This window comes from Netta rufina (assembly GCF_964035555.1).
Source record: "Netta rufina genome assembly, chromosome: 14".
Lineage (NCBI taxonomy): Eukaryota > Metazoa > Chordata > Aves > Anseriformes > Anatidae > Netta > Netta rufina.
In genome coordinates, this window is record NC_140137.1 from 18,076,467 (window position 1) to 18,092,086 (window position 15,620).

The following is a 15,620-nucleotide window of genomic DNA, read 5'->3' on the forward strand; positions in this document are numbered from 1 at the left end:
TGGGGGCAGTTGGATCTGAGTGTGGGAATGACTGTGCTGCTCATCCAAGGGGAGGTAGCTCCCCGGCACAACGTTACACCCCGTTAATAATGCAGTCAGGTCACCAAGAAGGGAGTTTTCCCTCTAAGGAAAGTTAACGACCCCTCTTAGTCTGCTTCTGACCCGGAGTTTGCCTCTTGCAATGCTCCTTTCAGTGCCCACAAGCCAACACACTGACTAAACAGAGCCAGGGCGACCCTCTGGAGGTGGCTGAGTCCCCAGACCCGTGAGATGTTGAACAAGTTCCCATACTTCATCCCAGCTCCTGCCACTAAGTCACAGAAAGGGATAACATTATGAGTTTGTAATTTATTTCCATATTCTTTAATCATATTTCAGTGGCTGTTTGGTTTATGACCTTTAAAACCACCTTAGATTTAGATTGATAAATGGGTGGCAAATAAATTTAGCAAAATAAGCAATTTCAGCCTATGGAAGGTCAGCAGAGGGCTGTGCAATCACGGCTTCCATTAATACGGTATATTTCAGTCAAAAGCTTTTAAACGCTGAAGGTTTTCAGAGGGAAAGCCTATAGCTGTGATGAATGGGTTTCTTCTAATAGCTGAATGGAAAATGAGAAGCAGAGCAAGGCAGAGCCCACCTGGCTGCTGGCTGGGGTGTCCCTGCGGCCACGCGTGTGCAGCCCAGCGCGCTGCTTGCTGCCACCGAGGAAATGGCATTTCAGCCCCCAAGACCATTGGAATATTCTTGTAAATGGGTTAATTGGCAGAGATTTCTCATAATAACCGTAATTATTATTAACATGGAGCTGGAGCAGAGCCGCAGAGGACAGGTAGACCAAATGGGTGTTTTGATGAGCAGGTCTTGGTGGGGAGAGGGAGCAGAGCTGACATTAAGGCTCCGTTTTCCCCCAGCAGCTCGTCCAGCAGCACCAGCAGAGGTCCGAGGGGAGGACTGGACCTCTTCGAAGAGGCAGAGTTTGTTGGATGAGTTCCTTGCTGCGTTTCAGCTCAGTTACGTTCGTAACCGTGTGCAGGCATCTCCCGTTTGCTGGGGCAGGGTGGGCAAATTTGTGGAGAAAGCAACGTGAAAGCCTCTGGGGCTGAGCCGAGCCTGTCTTCGTGTTCAAAGCTGTCTGCGGGGTCAGAGCCTGGATCTGCTGCAAGCAGCAGTGAGAGGGATCATTACAGCAGAGATCCAGGGGTGGCGTGGAAGGGGAACATTAAAAGAGGAGCTAGAGCTTGTTTCTGATCCTCATAAAAGGGTATATTTGCTACAAGCGGAGTTAAAAATCCACTGTAAAACCTCTCTCTCTCTCCCATACAATGAAATAAAGCCAGTTCTGGCTCACGAGAGCCATGGGTCAGATCGCTGGCCTGGGTAACAACACCTGGGAAGGCTCTGAGGTGCTGGGTGAGGCCCGTGGGGCCGGGCTCTGTGTGGGCTGGGGCTGGGGGCCAGCTCTGTGTTCCTCGCAGCAGGCTGAGCCCGCAGCAGGCAGCCCCTCGTAGCTGCTGAGCTGCATCTCCTGGGTGCAAACAGCAGCCACCCCGAGCTGCCTGCAGCACGATGGAGCATGGTGATTCCCCCAAAAATGCACAAAACAACCGTGCTGCTTCCTCTGCCACCCTGCACCCGACCCAGGGACTCGTCGGTGGCTCCGATTTGTGCCGCAGCCCCAGGACAGGAACGGGGCTGGCCGGGGGACAGCCGTGTGCTTGTGCCAGCCCAGGACCTGTTGTCTCGGGAGCAGGAGCTGTTTGTTAGTGCTTGAACTGCCTTGGTGCGCGTGTCTGATTTAGTATCACTTAAGAAAGTGATGTATGATTTCAATTAGGAAGCAAAGATGCTTACTGCATCTCCATGATATGTTTGGATGGAGAAAAGTGCTTTGCACAGGCTTTCTCTTTCGGGGGAGGGAAACGGAGCACGGGGCGTCGTGGCTTGCCTGCCGCAAAGTTATTTCAATGTCGGCTGGGAAAGGAAAGCACATCAAGCTCTCCCTGCATGTGCCAAAGCCGATGCAGAGTCACTGGGAGGGACGCAGGGGCTCAGGTTGGTGGGGTCCGTGCAGGAGCAGGCTGCTGGGTGCCAGCAGGGGATGCTCTCTGCGGTGCTGGGTGCTCTCTGCTGGCTGCAGGAGCAGCTCCCTGGGTGCCCTTGGCCTTGTGTGGCTCACACCCAGCAGATCGTCCTCCAGGGGTACAGGAGCACATGGTTTTGGTGGAGGGTAGTGAAGGTTTTGTCCCTGCTGCCGGTGTGGAGTTCCCTGGCAGCGCTGGGCTGTACTTGTGGTGGTCTGAGGAGTGCTGGGGTCGTTAAAGCGCCGTGTTTCTTAGCAGGTTAGCTGATCCGAGCACTGTTACCGATATAAAATCAACGCCAGCCGTAGCTAAAAACGCTGGTTTCAGATCCTGCTTGCCATTTATTCCTGGGGAGAGATGTTCCCGTGTTGCAGCCACGTGAACTCTCAGTGCTGAACTGCCCAGAAGAGCTGCAGTTTTCCTTCAGGATGACACGGTGAGGTGCCCGGACTGCTTGCAGGCAGGTGGGAGCTGCCTCACACCGACAGAGGAGCCCCTGCACAGACAGAGCAGCGCCCATCACCTTCCCACACCTTCCCCAGGGTGGGACGGGACGCTTGCTTCACCTTTGGCTTTCCGGTTAATTAAACAACTTAATTACATCGCAGTGCCTGCTCCCTTGCACCCCTGGGTGCTGCCTGGCTGGGCGCTGCTCCCGTCCCGTCCCGGCTTCCCACAAACACTTTGGAGCTGAAGGTGAGGCTGACAGCAGGCTCTCCAGATTCATGTACTATTCATGCAGTCCTCTAGGCTCCACTGGAGCCCTTATAAGATAATAAGAAATTAATGGGACGTGGCAGCCGACACCTCCACCACAGTTTCCATGCAGGGCTCTGCGCGTTTCGCTAATATTTATTAACTGAGGCTCACAACAGTCTGCCCGGGGGGCCGTGGGCTTTGCTGGGGGGTGCCTCTGCCTTCGGGGGGGGGATAAAAGGAGAGCTCTGGGCTGGGTGCCTGGGGGTACGGGAGGGGGCTTGGGGATATAGAGCACAGCTGCGAGTGGAAGTGGGGCCACGGAAGGATAAAATGGGCTCAGAAATGGAGGAGAAGGTCAGGAAGAACGTCCCGTTTCTCAGCTCTCCAGGGGCAGACCGGAGATGGAAAGTTAGGGATGAGAACTGGCAGGAGAGGAGGCTGGGGAACCGAGGGAAGGACAGACCTGAGCGAGGGGAACGGCGCAGGAGGAGCTGCAAGGTGATGGGAGATGGGGCAGGAGAAAGGCACGCAAAGGACAGAAATAAGGGCTGGGAAGATGAGTTACCAGGAAGGACTGGAAAGCATCTGTGAGCCCTAACATGCATCTGTGTCTTCAGGATGCTGCAATTGGGTCACTTTCTTGCACATTTTGTGTTGTACAGAGGAATAATGGGTTTTCCCAGCGAGGTTAAGTGTGGTGTTGGCTTCTGTTTCCATCCTAAGCTTTTTGAGATCCCCCAGCACCTGCAGCCATTCTGCTTGGGCACGTGCAGCCCAGGCAGGGCAACGTCCTGACCTTGGAAATGTCCCTTGCTGAGGCAACAGACCCCTGTACAAGGATGCGAGAGAGAGAATTACTGCCGTGATTGATGCGAGTGCCTATCTGCCAGGTATTGTGTGTAGTAATGTATCTGGAGGAAAAAGTCCATCATTTTCCAGGTTATTGAGCCTGGCTGTGTAGCCCACAGATACCAGGCTGTTGCCATTCCGCGTTTGCTTCAGAAATCAGAATAATCCCAACCTACAGCCTGGCTCCCTTTCACGGAGATTTCATATCCTTTGTCGTGTTTTGTGAAAAGAAATTGGACAACTAGACTGAAAAATACCTTTTCATTCTTTATGCTTCCTAAGCAATATCTGCAGGTAAGCTCGCTCTGTACCTGCACCAAGTTCATGTAAAACTGCTTCTTTAGGTCAGTGATATTAAGGTGCTGCTCAACATCTTCCAGCCATAGGTAGCGGTGTGTGTGCAGATTTGTTAGGAATCACCCCAACGGCCCTGCTGCAGCTCACACCAAGCCCGACGCCTCCTTTTATATAGTGGTGGATCCTCGATGCTTCTCTTGAACGTGTTAAGAGGCCAACCACAAGCAGGCACGAGGTAACCTACTTCTACCTCCCAATACCTGATCCTAATTCCTAATAGTCTAGGAGTGTCTTAGCCCTGGAAAACTCTTTTTTTTTTAATTATTATTTACTATTTTTGTTCTTGCTTTTAATTATAAACCTCAGTCTATTTGTTAATATTGCTCAGCTATGTCTCTACGCCTTCAGCTGCAGTCCTTGAACGAACACCAGTGATTTAGACCAAGACTGGTACTGTAATTTCTTTTCTCCACCTACTAAAATTGGATTTCCTGTACATTATTTACAGTTGTTTACTGCCATCCCGCTGTGATGAAGACAAAAGCTTTGTGGCTTTTCTGATAAAATCTGTTGCTGTTTTGCGCTGACATCCCCTCGATGACTGTGTCAGCACGGGGTGCTCTTTTACCTCTGCAAACCAGGACTGATTTACGGCCGTGGAGCATCCCTTGCCATTGAGGTTACTTTTGTGAGACCCAGCGCTCCAAGCAGCTGCTTCATACAAGCTGCTCGTGCAGGAGGCTCTCGGCAATACCTTGTCCTCTTGGCTTTCCCAGGAGGGGCTGAGCCCACTGGGAATGAGGCGATATTGAGGCATTTAAGAGCAGCTCTGCAGTAAACACCAGCAGTAACAACAGGTGAATGGGCTGACGTGGGCATTGTGTCTGAGTAGTTGTTCTTAAGGGATGCTTAATTAATTCTCAACCCGTTGAATAACAAATGAGATCTGTGTGAAGCAGCCTGAGGAAGATGCTGGTAGCAACGACTGAGGCCTCGGGAAGTTTTTGCCATCCAGTGGAGAACGAACGAGGAATTGAGGAACCCAAGCACACATCACCTGCAGCCCAGGTGCAGTTTGCCCTTGAGCAAAGGATCAACTCGGGGCATTTGCAAGAGTGAAAACTCATCACTGCACATGTAAGAGGAGCTCGTGATGGCAGTGGGGCTGGTGGCTGCAGCTGGCTCCCCCTTTTCCCTGCTGCATATGGGAAAGGGACCCTTTAGGGCACAGTGCTGGGTGGGTTTGACTCGCCAGGTATGACACGTGTTGCCCACGCTGCACAGAGGCACATCTCACCTGGCGAGGCGCTCTGCCTTTGCACCTTCACGTGCGAGGACAGGCAAATGTATTTAAATTTATGATGGCTAATGGGCTTATCTAACTACAGTTAAAATAACTTGCTGAATTATTCATGTGGTATTTGGAGCCCTGATTGTGGGAACAAATTAGCCGGCTGCAAACTGAAGGCTGCTGTTGCTCATTACTGATGCACGGCAGCAGGCCTGGCGCCGGGCGAGCGGGCGGGCTGGCTGCGAGCATACAGATGGGGAGTCTCCACCATGGTGTGCTCCTTCTGGGCACTGCTTGCATGGAAAAGCATCACAGGCTCCACTGCTGGCTGCTTGGTGTGATCAGAGATGGGGAGGGAGCATCAGGGAGGTGTCCTGTGCCTGGTGCTTCTGAGCTGAAGGGTGGTGTCCCAAAGAAATGCATGGCTGGCGCAGGGAGGATTTATGCTTTCTGTAATATCTCCAGCAATGGAAAACCCCAATGTTGCCAACTCTTCTTGTGCAAGCAGTCCCAGCAAAGCCCAGTTGGTTCTAGAGAGCTTCCTTTGGAAAATCAAGTGGTAGCCTTGGTTGCTGGGTGTTCAGCAGAGTGATAACTTCCTTCTTTTAATGTTGGTTGAAAACATCAGATAAAGGGGTGGAAAACAGCAGATAATGGGTTCGTGTAAGAAACCATCCCAGCACCTGGGGATCACCCAGATGCCAGGGCTTTACGCAGAGATCAGTCCTGCAGCACCAAAGAGCTGGTAGGTACGTAAGGACTCGGGATTGTGTTAGTGCCGAAGACCTGCCAGTTGTTTGGTGTGCCACCCGATAAGGATGGCATAATACAAACAGGGCACGACTCGGCTAATGAGGGGCTATATGTGAAGTGATGTGATTGCTTGATTAAGATAATAGTTGAAGCATGTGGAGAAGGAAATTATAATTTATATATTGCTGATTGTGAGGTTTATTTTAAGGACATAATTTAGAGATTGTCAAAATCAGAAATAAAGATCCTGAGCAAAAGGAGTCACCAGAAGGAAAAGAGAACTTGGGACTGAATGAGGAATGTCTGGGGCCAAGCAGGAGGGACTGGTGGGCAGCGGAGGGGCTGGAGGAGGCAAACACGAGAGCTCCTGTCTTAGCAAGGACCAGGACCACGAGCCAAACGCTGTCAGGGTCAGAAAGTGATTTGTGGAGGTATCTGCCTCATGTGCTGTGGGTAGGTGCTGCTTGAGTTTGGTGGGATGTGTGCGAGCTCCTGCCGCTGGCTTGCTCAGCCAGCCCTGGGTCTGGGCTGCCAGGAGCAAGGGAGCAGGGGAAAACTTTCTGCAAGGCAGCCAGTGCGCTGCCTGCCTTGCTGATTTGTTCATCCGGGATGCCTTTAATATGATTAATGTGGAGGATTTTGCAAACTGATCAAGACAGACCTGGTCTGCCAGTAATTTCTGCTCAATTACAGAGATGTTCAATTTCAAACACGCTGTTGGTACGGTAATAGGAAAAAGCCAATTTAGCATCTTGCACAGGCTGCAGGTAAAGTGGAGGCAATCCTGAATATTGATCAAACACAGACACACACACACCAATATTGGGGATAAGTGATAAATATTTCTGTAGAGACCGAGTAGGTTTATACTGACTGCTGTCCCTCTGCAACCTCGCACCTTAACTCCTGATACCTTTAATTAGAGCTGTCCGGGGCAGGCTTTCAGCTTGCTTCCATCGTATGCCCGTTATGAATCAAAAGTTTATTTACTGCTCTGGTTGATGTGTGGGAAATACCGATATGGTGGGTGAGCTCACGACTTGCACAGCCACCATCAAAATGCCACAGTGAATGAAGCTCCCCACGTGCTCTGACCTTGCCGCACAATTTAAATAGATGATTCTTCAAGCCAAATAAACCCGCTCACATTAGGCAGTAGATGAGCCACTTGTACGAGCTACAAATGCAGCTCCCCCCTCTCCTAATTAATAACACAAAATAGTGGTAGGGCAGATTTATGCCTGTCAGCAGAGCAGTTAGCTGTCATGCCACTGATGAGTCAATGGCTTGTTGTACCGTAAGTGCTGATAATACTCGGATCCGGGCTGGGCACTAAGCTGTGATACGGCAATTTAGTTTTCACACCCCATTTAGTTATGCTTTTATTCCAGATTAATCTCTGTTTTTCCCCCTCTTTATTTCAGTTCTAGTGCAACAGGCTCAACAGTGACCCGGGTCATGGTGTGAGGACTGGCTGTTGCAGGCTGAGCTCCTGTGTGACTGCTGCTGAAGGTTTTGGAGGGCAGGACACCCTGAAGAGCTGAGGGAACACCCAGCTCCTGGGCACAGAGGCACCTGGTTACTATTGAAGATCAAGGTCCATGGTCAGAGGGATCCTAGAAGCAAGAGGGAAACATCACCACAGGTAACTTACGTTCCATTTGCATTTTCTCAGCAGCATCACGTTCAAAAACTGAAACAAACAACTAAAGGAAGAGGTATAGTGGTCCCCAACCATGAGTTTTTAGAGGGAGGGCACTGTAAGGTCTTACGCTGGTGCTGCTTCACATTGCTGCTCCACGGAGATTTAAGGTGAGGGAAATTCAGGAAGGACTTGGGTCACAGCTTGGTGGAGACAGGGCTACGAAGAGCTGCAGTGCCCTCCCTGCTAACCCCCAGAGTGTCTCCAAAACAGGGGCTTGAGATAGCACTTGGTTTTCAAGTGCTGCTGGTTTGCCTGGTTTGGAGGCTGCCCAGCAAAGACTCTCCTTCAGCACCACATATGAACATAAACAATCAGAGATCACCTCTGGGCACCCACCAGCCGGATTTGGGATGATACGGGTTTGTCCTGGGCTATTGGTGCTTCTCCTTTCTCTGGTACTTTGTCTTTCCTTGCGGACTGGCACACTGAGAATTTCCTTTCTGTCCATAACATCCTCACCTCTGCTCTCAGCAAGGCTTCCCAGTGAACCCAGTTTGTTTTACATGGGGTCACAGCCCTTGGGACACTGCTGCTCCTGCTGATCAGGAGCATTTGCTCCATAGTGTTGGAGCATGATGGGTTCAGCAGACAATGGGGTCTGCTTCTCCTCAAGGCTCTCACCTCCCCTCTGGGGGCCTGCAGAGGCTCTTTAGCTGAACAGCCTCTGCAAGCTGAATTTCGAAGCCTTTTGTACAGCAAAAGTCTTTCCCTGCAGACATGGAAACACTCAACACTGTGCAGACCAGGAGTGCCCGGGACCGTTTTTAGCATTGCTCCGTTGACATTTCAGCTAGGGTGCACTGATTGAATTCATCTGGGACAGGAAACCTTGGAACCCTGCACCCAGCTCACACCTGGGCTTCCCCACAGCCCTTGCCAAATGTCAGTCAGTGCTGTGCAGCTGACAGAAATGACCACTTTTTTTTTTAGGAAGTCTAATGTATGACAAGCAGAAAAAAGGAAAACTAACCTACAAATAATAAGGGATCTTTTACATTGTTTTTTAATGAAATTATTACATTGAATTGATGTGTATGTCCTCATACAGAATAAACAGCCCTCTTGGTGCTAGCCTGAAGCTCTGTCAGACCTTCCCCAAAAGGCAGAGGAAAATCTGCCATGCACGTGGGACTGAGCTGGCTGCAGCAGAGGGGGAACTCGACCAGCAGCTGTCCTCTGTACTTTATTGCTCACTTTGATGTTAGGCAGAACTCATGAAGAGTCTTTATTTCTGCTGCCCCAAATCTCAAAGCTTTTTTAAAAATTCAGTCAAACCGTTCTTTGTGCTTGTGAACATCCTACACCGAGAAGAGGTTTTAATCCTTCCAGAGCAGGAAATGCATTGAAAAATAGCACCGAGTAGAATTAAAAAGTACAAGGGCTGCTACCCCAGCCTGGGAAGTGATGGGAGGTGCAAGGTGACTTGCTGCTTTCTGGAAACCCTGACTTGGAAAGGACGCATCTGCTGCCCAGTTTTTGATGGGTTCCCATGCCCTTCCTGCTGCTGAGCCTGTTGTAGCTGAGCTCACAAGTGCTGTTTGACTTGCCCGTGGCCAGTTGGGGCTGGTTTGGATTTCCACTCCCTGTCACCCTTTTATATGCGTTGTTCATATACATAAGATAATAAGGCTGAAAGAGGAAAATGGGCATGGTGATAGAGAATGTATAAAAAGAGCAGATGATGCTAAGTAATGACCGTTAAACTACATAATAAATCCTTGGCAATAGTACAAAACCTTTGCAGCTGCTCACAAGGTAGAATTATTTCATTGCTTCCAGGCTTCATACATGGATATATAAGTCAGTGCATCAGCATCTTCAGGGACACATCCATAATAAAGATAAGACTAATTTTCATAGCAATGTTTTTTCCTGTCAGCCAAAGGTAATTAAGTGGTTAAAGGAGAACTTGGTTTGCTACCTAATGTAAAAAATAACTCATGCATTTTATGTCTCTTAGTCTTCTAACTTTCCTCAGTGTCAGGCCACATTGGGTTTGCATTTACTGTAACAACCTTCCAGTAGCTATGAGACAAAGCGTGCTAAGTGGGGGGTTTCTAATCGCTTTTCTTTTGGGTCTGATGTCCCAGCTACCCACAGACTTCAGGTATGATCAGATCATGGCTCTGAACTAATCAGGAGTAATGTAGAGATAAAGGGACGCGTCCGAAACGAGGTGAAACTAACAAATGAAAATAATAAGGGAATTCAATGACAGTAATTGAGAAGGTTTCTAATGTCTTAGATGACACAATAACACTCCTTTACTAGTTACCCAGCCTTGAGACCAGGTCTTGGCTTTTGAAAAGTTTTGCAAATGTACACAAATTGATGTAAGTGAAGCACTGTGCTTTCCGCACATCCTTTACCTTGCTAATAGAAAAGCTTTCTTGGAAGGGAGACTGGGTTGGTGCTGGGAGTTTGTGCTTGTGCTCTGATCCTCAGGAAGCCACAGGAAATCTGCAGAAAATTAATTTAGTCTTGAAAGTGCTCCATTACGCTGAGGTAGCAGACAAATCTGGCATTCCTCAACAGCGCTCTCGGGTTTCTTCCAAATCTTTCTACGCTGATCATTATTTCTACACCATCCAGTCCAATATTCTCTAAAATTTCCTAGCACATCTTGCCAAATTACCCCTGCAGTTGAAGAAGCTTCACGGCCGAGGCAGATGCGCTTCAAACCACGGTAAGTTTGGCACCGTGTGCTTTAGGAGGGAAGCTCATCCCAGGCGCAGGCTCCTGCTCTCTTCCCAGCAAAAAGGGGAGGTTGTCCACAATTTAAGGGAAAAAATAAGAATCGGATGTTGAAGCCTCATTGTTAATGTTGTTTCTGTGTGTGTGTAGAAGGGAAATGTAAGCCTTGCTTTCTGGCCAGGCCCCCGTGAAGTCGTTCCCTGCGAGGAGCACAACCCTCCTGCGCTGCAGCCAGGCACACGTCCCGTGGCTTCGTGCCCTTTCCGACCCGGCATGCCTTCCAAGTGCAGGAACTACTTTCTTTTCTTCCCTTTGTTGGCTTTTTATGCTTTTCCTTGTAACGGCGTAATAGTGGGAGAGAAGCTTGTGGAAATAAAAGCCTTCCACTAAAAGGCTGCAACAAAATGCTTGATACCAGGGAGGGATGAATGAGACCTTGAAATTACAGCCTGCAATATATGACTCAGTCCTGCTCATGGGTACTAAAGACATTAATTTCTGAACACTGTCTGCTTTAGTAGGTAATTTTTGCGAAATGCCTGGAGAGGCTGGTGCATTTCACCATGTACTGTAATGAAGTATGGCAGGTTTTAGAGATGAAGGACTTTGCAAAGGTGCAGCAGCTTGACACCAGGATTCATTTTGAGCATGAGCTGGTTCCTATTTTATCTAAGCCTGATTCCGTCATCCTTGGAAAGGAGGGTGCTCGCTTTTGATGGTGAATCTTGTTATAAGTACTTATTTGGCATGCCAGTGAATAGGAAAAGCTATCATGATTTGACATATGAAACGTGAAGTCTCAATTACTTTTATGTTGTTTTTCCTTCTGTAGATCGGGAGTGAAAAATATATTTTAATTAAAAAGTGAAATATGATATCCAGATCTCAGCACGCCTCATGGAGAACAATCTAAATTTTGGAGTGCTTCATAAGTCTTGGAGCAGAGCTTACGCTGCACTGCGCAGGCATGGGCAGCAGCACAGCTGATAGCACCGCCTGATGGATTTGGCCATTACCTGACAGTTTCTTTACTTAAGGGAAAAGGAGGCTGCGGATGACATCCTGCATATTCAGATAGCTGTTGCTGCAACATCCCTCTCTATGTTTTGTATTTAGATCCCTCTTCTCCTTGCAGCCCTATTTTTTTTAAGGAAATGAGGGTTTAGAGCTCGTGCTTTCTGTCTTCCTTCATTACCTCCTGCCCAGCCTCACCAGAACATGACAAGATGAAGGCTCAGAGATGGCACATCTGGTAAAATGCTCCAGCAGCCAGTGGTGGGGCAGGGCTGTTGCTCAGGTAAAACCAGAGAGAGGCAGGTTATTGTGTGTGGCTGACGTTGCCTGGGTTATTGGCTGGCATGCTGGGTGGACTGGCAGCAGCACGCAGGCACGAGGCCAGCCAGAACAATGCCAAAAGCCACTGGGAGCACAGAGGTGTTCCTGAGTGGGTGATGGTGCCAAAGTCATGGTGAGAGAACGCTTGCCTCGGTACTAAGGAGTGGAGGCTCTCTTCCCCATCACACTACAATATGGCATTGTATTTTGTGCTGACAGAAATATCACTGAATTAGCTCCACTGTTCAAATTAATACCTAATTTAAAGGGGGTAATTCTTGGCATGCTGGGCAAAAACTTCTCCTAATACGTTTCGAAGAGCTATGTCTGAAAATGTAGGCAGTGCTTTCCTTGCCCACATTTTTTTTAAAGGCATTTTACTAGTAACACATCCCTTCAATCTGTGCATCTAGAATAAAGACCTTGATTCCTCCTCCTTTATGATAAGTGGATCAAAACCAAAGTCCTTTATAGAGCTCCCTCCAATTTCCCCATGTAATGCACCATTTCACCAATAAAGCAGTGGTTTTTAAAGCAGAAAGTTGAACTTACACAACATTTTGCTAAGCTAAACGTGCTGAAATCTAACTATTTTTAATATCTACCCCATCATGATGCTTGCATTTTCCTTTCAATGCACCAGCTGCTAGGGTTTGAGACCACTGCGTGTTGATGGGTACTTCAGCTGGTGTTCCCTCAAAGCAACCCCAGCAAGCAAGCTTAAATTTAGTCCATGCCTTACTGAATAATGCCAGAATCATAAAATCCTGTGCTAAGAGAATGGCAATCGCTACACTTGTATGCGTGGTTGAAGCAGTACTCTCTGTATCTAAAAATGTCAACAACTTAAAAAGGAATCAAAATCAGTTATGACAAAAATATAGCTGGATAATAACGCAGTGTTTTAATAGAATCATAAAAAATGCATTGTATTATCTGCGTATCTTGCTCTGAAAAAATAGAGAAGCAAAAAAATGAACAATTTAAAAATTCCTACATCTGTGACATCGGAAAGCGCCTCAGAGATGCTTGTGCTTTGCTCCAGGGAGGGTGTGCTGGATGTTTGTGGCGTGCAGACCCAAACTCCTGGTGCCTTGAGGCCTGCAGAAGTGTGGAGCTGAGGACGGGGAAGGTGCAGTGCCCTTCCCGAGGAGGGGAAGGTGCTGCGGGAGGTGCCCTTGCCCAGCATCGGGACTTGTGCTGTGCTGCCTCCTGTCCTTGCCCGGTGTGGCTGGGGGCCCTGTGCTTGCCTCCAGGCCCATGGCAGTGGGCTGCATGCAGCCAGGCCAGGGGCTGCTGAGGGCACGCGCCCTGCCCAGCAGTGGTAGGACGTTTTGGGGCATGTACTCTGCATTTTTAAGCATGTTAGGGAGTCCAAGAGCGAATAAATGAGATCTTTCTATATTAGTCCTCTTGGCACTCAGGCTAGAGTTCATGATAATTGTTTATTTAATATGTAGTCTGAGTCACTAATCATCTTTACTTGTAAGGATCTGATTACATTTAAACCCCGGGAAGTCAATGACTGTTTTATTACTGATTTCATTAAGGCCGGCGTTTTAATCCTTGCCATCTAAATCTCCACATTTGAGCAGAAATTCCTCCAGAGCTCGTTACTTTAAGCATGAGAGCAATGGGTGAAGCTTACCAATCACCCCATCCATTATTATACTTAGTACCAGGGTAGCTGCAGTGATAGAAGGACTTCTCAAATAAACAGTCATTAAGTACGGCAGCGATAATGGAATGTGCGCCGTGAAATTATCTAATTACTGACACTTCGAGTCTGTATCAACAATTTGTTTTGAAATGGAATATAATTAAATTCCTTTGCTCCAAGTACATCCCAAAGAACAATAAGCTATCAGGCTTCAAATAACAAAAAGAGAAAGAAGGTGACGTGTAAAAATCATCTGGAATATCTGCAGAAAACGCGTGCCATGGCTCCCGTTGCTGGGATCTGTTAAAACCCGTTGGTGGTTCTGCAAATGGAAAGGATCTTCCCAAAGGAGAGAGAGGGAGGAGATGGGGATGGTGACAGATGTTACAGCACCCCGGAATGCTTTATTGTTGGCAGTGAGAGATATCTGGAGCCTGATCTGAAAAGCAATTGCTTTATTGGGTCAGTTTTGAGAAGTAATGTAGCAAAATGAACAGATGCATCTCATCTGTAATGCAGAGCAAGAGCGATCATCGATGTTTCGAAGTGTGGAAGGTCGTCACTGCCATTTGTTGGACAGCCTGCAAGAGGGAAACGTGTCACTGCTGAATGACAGAGGTAACTGGACGCTCGGAGAGGTGTCTGCAGCCCCGTGTGACCCAAACCTGGTGGTTTTCTCTCAGTCTGAGCGTGTGAGGGCTGCAGGGAGAGGCCTGTGAGGTGCAGGTGGCACCCGCCTGGTCGCAGGGGACACTGACGGTGGCACCGCAGACCTCGGAGGTGTAAGGGGCTGGGGCTTCTCTGTCCCCTGATGCACACACAGGTCAGCTTTGCTTCGGCTGTGCCAGGAGTCTCTGCTGGGGAAATAGACTCAAGAAATATTTGAAGAGTGCCTTTCGAGGCACTAGCACAAGTACTCGTGTTAAGAGCAAGAGTAGAGTTCAGGAAAGAAAAGAGGCCCGAGGCAAGAAAAAAATGTTTTCTGGAGTACATTGCTTGTAGCTTGCTACAGCTCCTCCCTATTCATGTTTTTAACAAGAAATCCAGGTTGCATGCAGCTTTTTCTTTCTTTTTTAATGTTGCTTTTCCTCTAGCAGCAAGAAAACCCGTGAGTAGTGCTGTCTTCAGGTAATTTGTATTTTTTATTTTTTGAATTAATTACAAAACACATAACCCAGCAGCACAAAGCCGCCGAGAATGTCATCACTCAGGTATCGCAGCCTTTCATAAAAGTCAGAGGGGCCCTGCTCACGAGCACCTGATGTTTATGGCTGCTGCTTCTGAGTGCTTCGTGTTTCTGCAGCCGCCTTGGCTCGTGTCCATTCTTGCTTTAACCTCAATGACTTTGGCATAGTTATTTCAGTGCTGAACTTCACCTATTTTGTCTCCGAGTCCTCGGTGGAATATGAAGTCTGCTGCTTGCTTATCAAATATGAAGCCGTGCACAACTGGGCAGCCTGATGCTAATGGAATCGATGCAGCAAAAGAGATCTCCCAACCCCTCTGTACTTTTTACAATTTACTTTGCTCGTCACCCATTAATTCTCGTATTGATTTTCCTATAAAACACAAACTGCATTCCTATTGCAGCCCAAGAAAAAAAGCCCATTGATTATATTGGAACAAGGTATCTTGTAAAAACGAAATGCCTAAAACATTTAAATGTAGTAAGCTCTGTTAAAGTACATAAATCACGTTGTTTAATGTTGTAAATGAGTAGTGCTGCCTTAAACAAGGAGAAATATGGCACCATAAAACAATTTTGACACAAAATAGCAGCCTCTGGTTCTATGTACCTGCCAGTTGAGGAGTGCTATCAATAATGGTTATGGCTGTTTGCGGGCGGGAGGGGGGAAATGTTCTCAGTCTCCCCTTTAAAAAAGTTCCTCCAAAGTCACTTTCCAAAATTGACAACTGTGGCGTTTCACCCGGCTATAAATAAGGGCTGATTATTACCGTGTCCTGTTTACTTTTATCATTCGCTCATCAAAACCTTCCTGATGCATCATCACTAATGATCGTTTCACGGGGCAAAGTCAGGCCGCGTGCCCAGCGCTGGGTGATGGGGAGGTGACCGCAGCTGCTCCCCCCCACCCTGCACCCACAGCGCCCGCTGAGAGCACGGACACAGCTCCACCAGCCTCAGGGGAAGGTGGCTCAAAGGAAATTCGTCCTTCCACGCTGCTTGGAGCTTACCCCAGGGCACAGAGGGCTGCCGATGGGGTGTAATTTTGCATGGTGTGAACAGGGAGG